The following is a 9,082-nucleotide window of genomic DNA, read 5'->3' as shown; positions in this document are numbered from 1 at the left end:
TTTGCACTAAAAAAATATCAGGACTTCAAGGTGTCAAATTTAGTTCTTTTTATACTGCCAGAGACAGGTGACACAATATGCAAACGAAGGTAAGGTGAATTTTCTTAATTGCCTGAAAGGGTCTCAACTGGCAGCCCCCTTGGGACTTTGTTCTATAGCGTTTCCTACTAAGAAAAATTAGCCCAGTCTTAAAGCTAGTCAGCGGATTTGGGCATAGTCTAATTGCTGTTTCCTATTTCAGTTATATTATACTTCAGTGAAGATTCCATTTCAATGCTACAAAACTCTAACTTCGGCTTATCTGAAAACCTCTGTGGTCTTCTAATCCCAAATATTTCCTTGGTTTTAAGAAGGCGCAGTGAGGATAAAGGGAACATGATATTTATTCATGGTTGTAAGGTAAAAATACTATTTGAATTTGCCTTACACTAGCACACACTTGGGTATATTCCTAATAAGGTGTATAATATCAGGCCTCTAACGCAACATAAAAGGCAAGGAGATACGAGTGATCACAGTAAGAGCAGTGAGTAATAAACATCATGCCGGCACGGGTAACTTGTCTACAATCACTGCCTCAATAACTTATCTCCCATTATTCCTCGAAGCCAATTCACTAGATTGTTCTCTCCACCAGTCCATAAAATGACTTTCTGCTCCCTGACATGCTTTCTTTACTTCACTTCCAGGTCACCTATTCTCTTGATTTTCTCCTCCTTCACTTGCTACTCATTCTTAACTTTTTCCCCCACTGACTCTAATATGCACCTGTTCAGGTGTTCTGCTGATGGACTGCTGATTGCTTGAAGGAGTAATAAAATTAAGACACATAATTCATAAACTTTTTAATTCCATTATTTTTCTTGTCCCCCACTTAAGTAAAATTACTAATTATGTTGTTGTAATTAAGATTTTAATATTATTTAAGTTCTACTGACAGTCTAAATCAGAGGTCAGCAAACTATATTCATGGACCAAATCTGGTCTACAAACTGCTTTAGTAAATGAAGTTTTATTTCAACACAGCCATGACCTGTATTGTTTGTGGCTGTTATTGAGCTACAATGGCAGAGTTAAGTAGTTGTGCTAGAGACTGGCCCACAAAGTTTTAAATATTTACTATCTAACCCTTGTCAGGAAAAGCCAACCCTTGGCCTAAATGACTAAAAATATAAATAATTTTCTCAACAAAAGTAAATTACTGTATAAAATTTAAAAATTAAAATTATTTTGTATCCTGGCTGGTGTGGCTCAGTGGATTGAACCTGCAAACTGAAAGGGTGCCAATTCCATTCCTAATCAGGGCACGTGCCAGGACAACCAATCTAGGTTTTTCTCGCACATCGATGTTTCTCTCCCTCTCTTCCTTCCTTCCTTCCCCTCTCTCTGAAAATAAATAAATAAAATCTTTAAAATAATAAATCTTAAAAAAATAAAAAGCACTTGGAATGCTACAATTGTATTATAGTTTGTTAAATTAAAAATAAATGTGTGTGTTTAAGATATCAAGAACAATTGCCCTTTGCCGATGAATTAAAGTACATATACACATACATCTATATAACTACACAATTTCATAACTGTCATGAAGCTTCAATTCATAAAAATGTATGAAATGTGAAGAATTTGTTTCTGAATATTTTGCCTGAATGTATTTGTGGAGTATCAGCCAGAAAGATGACTTGACAGTGTGAATGACTGTGTATGATGCTGAATATTCTATGAATTAAATTATTTTAAAATCAACTTTATATAACCTGAGTATTATTTGTTTTAATTGCTATTAGGTAAGTTCACTATGAGATTATTTCTTTTAGAAATATTAATCTGCTGATCCAAAGTCCTGTTTTGGCAGTATTATATGTCTATAATTAAAACAACTAAAAAAATCTTAGGATCAAAGAGAACTCTAACTTTGGGTTCATTAGAAAAAGCCACAGGCAAGGGATGGGTAAGACGCTTGGCCCTGAAGCCAGACTCCATCCCTCGAGGGTGGTAGAGCACTAGGCAGAAGCAGCCTGGTCCCTTGAATGATTGCGTTTACCACCACCAACCCATGTTAGACTATGAAATGAACAATAAATAGTAAATCTTCATTGTGTTGAGCCCCCTAAAGTTTGGGTTATTTGGAACAGAAGTTTGCCTGAATATCCCACAACATTGCAAACCTTATGGAATTGCTGTCAGGATTAAAGAAAAATAATCTTGCCTAAGAACAGAAACTCGGGTTCTAAAAGGCTGGGTGTCAAATCAATGTGTCCTCTTTTCTTTCATAAATGTTTCATTAATGAATCATATTGCTTCTTTAAAATATTTATTCCAAACTAGAGCGTTGTATGACAAATTTGTCAAGTTTCAAAAGGTGATTAAGTTCATTATATAATGAAACCAGGAAATTGAATACTTTGCTTTAATTAAAACTAATTGTGCATATTTTTAATCTATTGTGATGAAAACAGTTTGTACACAAGGTAAAATTGAGATTTGGAGGGCACAGCATATTTGATTCTAGATAAGAATCTGGATTACTAAAATAATATGAAATAGCTAAGGGTTTAAGTCAATGTAATGTAAAATATGGGGTTTCAATGGAAATCTGTTACAGCTGAGCTATAACTTAAAAACTCATACACTTTATAAATTCATTCTAGCAAAACTCAAGAATAAAGTGTTTTTAACTTAGAATTTTGAAGAGTTTTGTTCAGGTCTCAAGAGTACAATTTGTTTTAAGTGGTCCTGCAGACCAATGTGGGGGTTTGGATGGTTTTTATAATGCAGTAGTGTCCAAATGCAGTTGGTTAGTCTTTCTAACAGAATATGAAAGCAGTAAAAGGATTGCAAGCCTTCCCCTGAATTTCAGAAGTTCACTAGGCATTGTGGTATAGATGAAAACACATGGACTTTGAGTATGACAGATGTGGGTTCTTTAGCTAACTTGTTCTTTGACATAAAGGTCAGTCACTGGACCTCAATTTCTCATCTGTAAAATGGTGTTAGGAATACTTAAATTTTGTCAATTACACCTACCTTAATAAACCTGGAGGCAAGAGGAAATAGAATTCAATTCAATGAATTGTAAGGCTTAAATGAAATATTTGTAGAGTCTAGCACATTGATGATACACAGTAAGTGGATCTTATCTGCTGTAATGTTACCTGAAAAGCATTATCATAAAAATAAGAATGGAGAAGGTAACCTGAGTATTATTTAAATGCTATTATATCACTTCACTATGAAATAATTTCTTTTAGAAATATTAACCTGCTGACCTAAAGTCCTGTTTTAGCAGTATTGTATGTTTGTGATTAAAACAAAAACATTATTGCTTTCTAAAACTGTATTTTAGTAAACAAATTGTCTTAAAATCTGGTACATAACAGTAAAACATCAATAAAAACAATCCTTGAGCCCTGGTCTGGTAGGTCAGTTGGTTAGGGCATCGCCCCAATATGCCAAGGTTGCAGGTTTGATCCCAGGTCAGGGCACATGCAAGAATCAACACATGAATGCATAAATAAGTGGACAAATTGATGTTTCTCTTTCTCTTACATTCTCTCTCTGTCTCCTTTGTCTTTCTCTCTAAAAATCAACACAGTTTTTTTTTTTTTTAAGGTTTAAGCTCTGGCTGGTGTGGCTCAGTTGATTGAGCCCGGGCCTGTGAATTAAGAGGTCACTGGTCAGGGCACATGTCTGGGTTGTAGGCCAGGTCCCCACATGGGGGCACGAGAGGCAACTGATCCATGTTTCTCTTGCACCTCCCTTTCTTTCTCCTTCCCTTCCCCTCTCTCTAAAAATAAATAAAATCTAAGACTATAGTCTTCAAGAAAAAAAAAAAAGGTGAAAAAAACAAACAAACAACAGTCCTTGATATAAGAGAACCACAGAATTAGTCAGGACGTATTCTCAGAAATGAACACTAGATGGCAGCTTCCAGACAAGATTGGGCCAATGACACTTTTTTTTTCCCCCCTCCAGACAAAATCCAAACCAATTCTTTTTGAAAAGTGGAATCTTTCTTACCCCCCATTTCTGCTTCCCTAGGGACCCTCTCGCCTGTCTCCAACAGGACAGCAGTTACTAATCTAGAAAATGAAGCATCTGCAGAGGCTTTTGGAGAGAAATAAAGAACAGAAACAACTAACATAATCTTTTTCCTGCGTCGTATTTTACTTCCTTTTTAAAAGAGTAAACACAAAGAGATTTCATCTTTGTGGTGATGGAGACACTGAAGGGAATTTTCCTGAATCAATTCTAAAGACCTCATTATGTTGTCCATAATATCATCAAGCTTTAAGTTTTTTTTTCTTTTTAAAAGAATCTCTCCATTCTATGCCTATTTTTCTTTCACTCATGCTTTCAATAAGTATTTATCAAATGTACAACATGTAACATTTGAGGGTGGGAGATTAGGAAATACATTTGGGTCAACCCTCTAAACTTTCAGACCACTTCAGTGTCATAGAGGAAATAAGACAGTGATGTAAATGTCAGAGTAAGGTACAATTTCTGGCACACATATTTTTGGTAGCACAGCACAAATGAAGTATCAAATGGCATTTTATCTTCTTATATTGGGGTAGGCAGGAAAAAGGAGGAAAACATGTTTGACAGTTTACTGTGTGACAAGTAGCTTGATGGGTGCCTTACAAAGCCTGTACCATATTCATCACTTAATAGTTTTTAGACATATTTTGAGATCAGGAATCCATATTTTAGAAAGAAAAAAAGCATCATGCAGAACATTATGTATTAGGTTACTGTTTATGTCAAAAAAGAAAGTAGGAAAACAAATATATTTATACCGTATTTCCTTGATTATGCATAAATTCCCAACTAGTTGCCTTTGGGATGGAGTGCATTGGGAACTAAGTGAAAAGGTTGCAAGGATATAAAACAGGTTTTTCACCATATAATTTTTATATTTCAATTTTTTAATCATATGACTCTAAAACCTTTGACCAAACTTAAGTTAAACATAAACTGGATTTTTAGTAATAGAACAATAGAATATTTAATTAAAAAAAAAAACAAGCAACAACTTTTAAAAAGACTGGATTTTTAAAAAATCACTAAAACTCTTACTCTTAGTAGAAGTTTTGAGAGTAATTTCTTAGAATTAAGTTTACTTACCTATGAAGAAAAAGCAGGAGGTCCACGTATAATTACTCCTGATAAAGTGCTTTATTCCATGATTCAGAGTGAAAAAACATTCTTTTTAACCACAGACCTGCAAATAGCATTTGCACAGGGCTACCAACATGTGCATTGGTCAGCTAAGTCATGTATTGGATCTTTAAACCTCACATAGAGGAGCCATTCATTCATTCAATAAAAACATATTTCACAGTGTGCTAGACTGGTCCATAAAAATTTTTCAACAAGCTATACTTAGCTAAAAGACACATAGGCAGCTTTGTGTTTATTTTCAAGAATTTTCTTATTTATGACATTTGAAATGGTCCAACAGCCTCATCTGTATTTGCTAACACAAGAATTTCACTGTTGCATGTCTGGAGCAGAGGCAACCTCACTTTGAAATGGTCTTAACCCTAATGAAAATATTCTTGTTCTTCTAAAATCAGGTATGAATTGTTTGCTTGGTAATGACAAGGTAGTACTTGAAGAAAAATATGTTCTCTCTCTTTTTTGTATGATTTTATTTGTTTTTAGGGAGGGGAAGGGAGGGGAAAAGAGGAAGAGAAACATGGACACCCATCAGTTGCCTCTAGCAATCTCCCAACTGGGACTCCACCGGGGACCCAGGCATGTGCCCTGACACGGAATGAACTGGTGACCTTTCAGTTCGCAGGCCGGCACTCAATCCACTGAGCCACATCAGCCGGGGTGAAAAATATGTTCTAATAAGAGAGCAAACCTAATAACCAGAGGAAAATATTTTTGAGATTTTGGAAGCAAGAGTTTCAACAAGAGTAGCCAGGAAAAATTGTGCCAAATATCATGAGAAGCGTCTAGTAACAGTGGATTAGTCCTACCACCATGGGGTTGGGATGGAAAGCAGGAATAAGGGAGAAGTTATTTTTTGAACTTAGTAGCTAAAAACCTAAAAACACGGGGTCACTTTGTAATTCATATGACCATATGAACCGTGGGGCAGGTTTGAGTGGAGCCTGGTCGGGGGCGGAGGAAGTAGAGGCTATGGGCAGAAATCCAGAAAGAAGTGGTGCTTAAACCCTGAAACCCTTAGCGGAGGAGGAGGAAGCTCTGGTGGCTTATCTAACGTCGGGAAATACGCTCACGGACCGCCTGGGGCTACTGGGACACACGCGTACTCCCAAGAAAATCCAAGAGGGGAGGCGGGAGGAGTGTCCAAGGGAAAGAGGGAAGGTGACTGCGACACACCTGCCTCAAGCGCCAAAGGCAGGCGCGAATCGCTATTCCACCTCCGATCTTTCCAGAGCAGCAGACGCACCGCTGAGTCCCTAGGAGCGCCACCCGGCCTGTGACACCCACCCTTTCTCCCACCCGCTGGGTACCAACCGCAGCAGTCCCAGCACAGGCGAGTGAAAACTGCCTGTCTCGACTCCCCTGACCGCCAGTTCTGGGATTACCTTGTCCTCCAGAGCCCACGAGGGGCAGACGGCTGGGCGCGCATCTCTGCACCCCGGAGGAAGAACGGAAGTGGGGTCTGAGAGACTCAATGCAGGAGCCAGCCGTGTGCTATGCATGCGCCTAGGAACCGGGACCAAGGCGGGTGGGGACGTGTAGCGGTACATTCACTTGCACGTGAATATATTACTACTATGAAGAGTGGCGAGCGAAAGTCACGTGGCCCTCGGGCGGGTCAGCGGGAGGTAGTAGCATCGGCGAGTCACGTGAACCTCTGACAGGCTTCCGGCCCGGGGTCAGGTCCGTTTTGATTAGTGGCCCCTGGACTGGGGGCATTTCTTCGAATCTCCTTGCGCCCCGGAAATAGGAACGTCCCCCTTCTTCCCATTAGGGAGAGTTGTTTGTGCAGGAGGGAGAAACAAGTGCTCGAGGCACCCGTGCATACGCCCGACCGAGTGCACCGACACCTGAGGGTGTGCACGCGTGTCCCACAATGCAAGAGGTTCCTTTGAGGTCCTATGGGGACGCTGTCGCGTGGTGACGTCAGCACACAGCTTCCGGGGGAAGGGGCGTTGGGCACAGCTGCCCACCCCGTAACAATGCCGTTTCTTTTCAGGCGGGTAGTAACCGTCCCCGTGTGCGTTTTCCTCAGTTGTGTGGCCCGAGGCCTCTGCAGTGATTTCGGAATGAAGCTCGCTGGAGGTACTTCTCTGTCCAAGTACAGGGAGCTAGTTTAAAAATAAGTTAAAAGAGTAGTCCAAAATCTTTCGTCAGAGCAGACTCCAGAATACCCTGGCTCCTTGGCAAGTCCAGCTAAACATATTATAAGAAAAACAAAATTTACACTTTAATCAAATACTTCCAGATATATGGGGAGACAAAACAGGAAACACTTCAACTTTATGAGGTTTAGTATGACCCTGATAGGAAAACCTAACAGGAACAGCAGATTAGCTCTGCCCAGGGAGCTCAGTTGGTTAAATCGTGCTTCCCCTACGACAAGGTTGGGGTTCCCTCTCCTGTCGGATCATGCAAGAAGCGACCAATGAATGCATAAGTAAGGGGAACAACAAATCGTGTTTCTTGCTCTCCCTTCTCTCTTTCTCTAAAAATCAATAAATTTTTTTTTAAGTTTTAAAAATGTCAATCTGAAGGCAAATTGTATGTATGCCTGTTTTGCTCATCAGTGTAGAGTTAGAAACTTGTAAGCAAAAATTAACCAAAATTAGTATTATATAAAAAGAACACTACATTATGAGCAAGTTAGGTTGTTTTTAACAAAAGAATTAAAGGTAATAACTAATGGAGAAAATAACTCAAATGTAAAGAAATGACTAAATTAAAAACTTAATCATTGTAGGTGCTCAAGGAAAACCAGGAGTGTAGCCAAGCCCCTTGTGATGTTAATGCCCCTAGTATTTTTGGCACCTAGAATTAAATCAAGTAACTCTTAATCAGGCCTTAGTTGATATGTTAGCAGCTTTTTCTGCTCAATTCCTTTTATTCTCACAAATGTAGTCACAACTTGTTGATGTAGTGTCTCTTTGTGAAGCAGGAGATAACTTCCGGGTCGCCAGGAGAATTTATGAACTTGTTTTGCAGAAGGAAAGAATGTCTTCAAGGTAGCTGAGGCCAGCTGCTGATGCCCAGGAGTCTGATGTGGAAAAGTTTTATCTGTGACCGAAGAAATAGATTTCCTTCCCTTCCCTAGAACTCCCCCTCTCTCTTCCTCCCCTTGAAAACTCTTCTGCTTGGTCTGGAACTTCGGAGATGGTCTTTGAACATTATCCCACCACCTTCCTGAATAAAACAAACTTTCCTTTCCACCCACCACTTGTCTCTGGAGTATTGGCTTTGGAGCAGCGAGCAGCTGGACTTGGGTGTTTTGCTAACAGGAGAAGGGAAATTAACCTGACAAAGGGTAACTGCAAAAACAAAACAAAGCAAAACAAAAAAAACCAAATAAAACCCCAACCATGTAACACCTACTTAATAGTAAAATGTTGAAGGCTTTCATTTAAAATGTTCTGTTGACAAACCTGGGGCCTTTGACTCTGCAGTTTCCCCTGGTCTGGATATTGCCGATGCCACATACATGGTGCATTTCCCACTAATTGGTACTTGCATTATTTTATTTCTTTAGACAATAATCACAGTTGTTTTGTATCTGTGTCATAATAATTCTAATGTCTGAATTATTTTCAATTTCTGCTGCCTGATATTTCTGTGTGTGGTCCACGGTGTCTCGTTTCCTTGTGTGTTCACTCCTTGTCCATGAAAAACTATGTGAGAAAAAGTATTTGGAGCTTTATCCAAAGATGATTCATTTGCTCCTGCTAGGTGCCTTGAGGCCTTCTCAGTCTAAGACCAATTTTCATGGCTTGAGGTTCCTTGGGTCATTGCTAACCCAGGCTACAAATTAGAGCAAGAGCTGCCCACTGACTACATCTATTCAAAGACGGCTTTTTCTCTTCTTTTTCCCCTTACTAACCTAATAGTTCCTTACTGTCTTGTC

The 9,082-nt window shown here is 39.2% G+C and overlaps 1 long non-coding RNA gene across 1 annotated transcript; it reads left to right on the top strand.

Moving 5' to 3' along the window:
- The first annotated feature begins 7,116 nt into the window (after positions 1-7,116).
- Positions 7,117-8,397, top strand: LOC123479529 (uncharacterized). The gene is made up of 2 exons (XR_006655166.2): positions 7,117-7,269; positions 8,120-8,397. It is a non-coding gene; the product is annotated as an uncharacterized lncRNA (long non-coding RNA).
- The last annotated feature ends 685 nt before the right edge of the window (positions 8,398-9,082 follow it).

This window comes from Desmodus rotundus, chromosome 1, assembly GCF_022682495.2.
Source record: "Desmodus rotundus isolate HL8 chromosome 1, HLdesRot8A.1, whole genome shotgun sequence".
NCBI classification, from domain to species: domain Eukaryota; kingdom Metazoa; phylum Chordata; class Mammalia; order Chiroptera; family Phyllostomidae; genus Desmodus; species Desmodus rotundus.
Note: the sequence above shows the minus strand (reverse complement) of the source record. Positions and strands in the feature narration are given on the sequence as shown.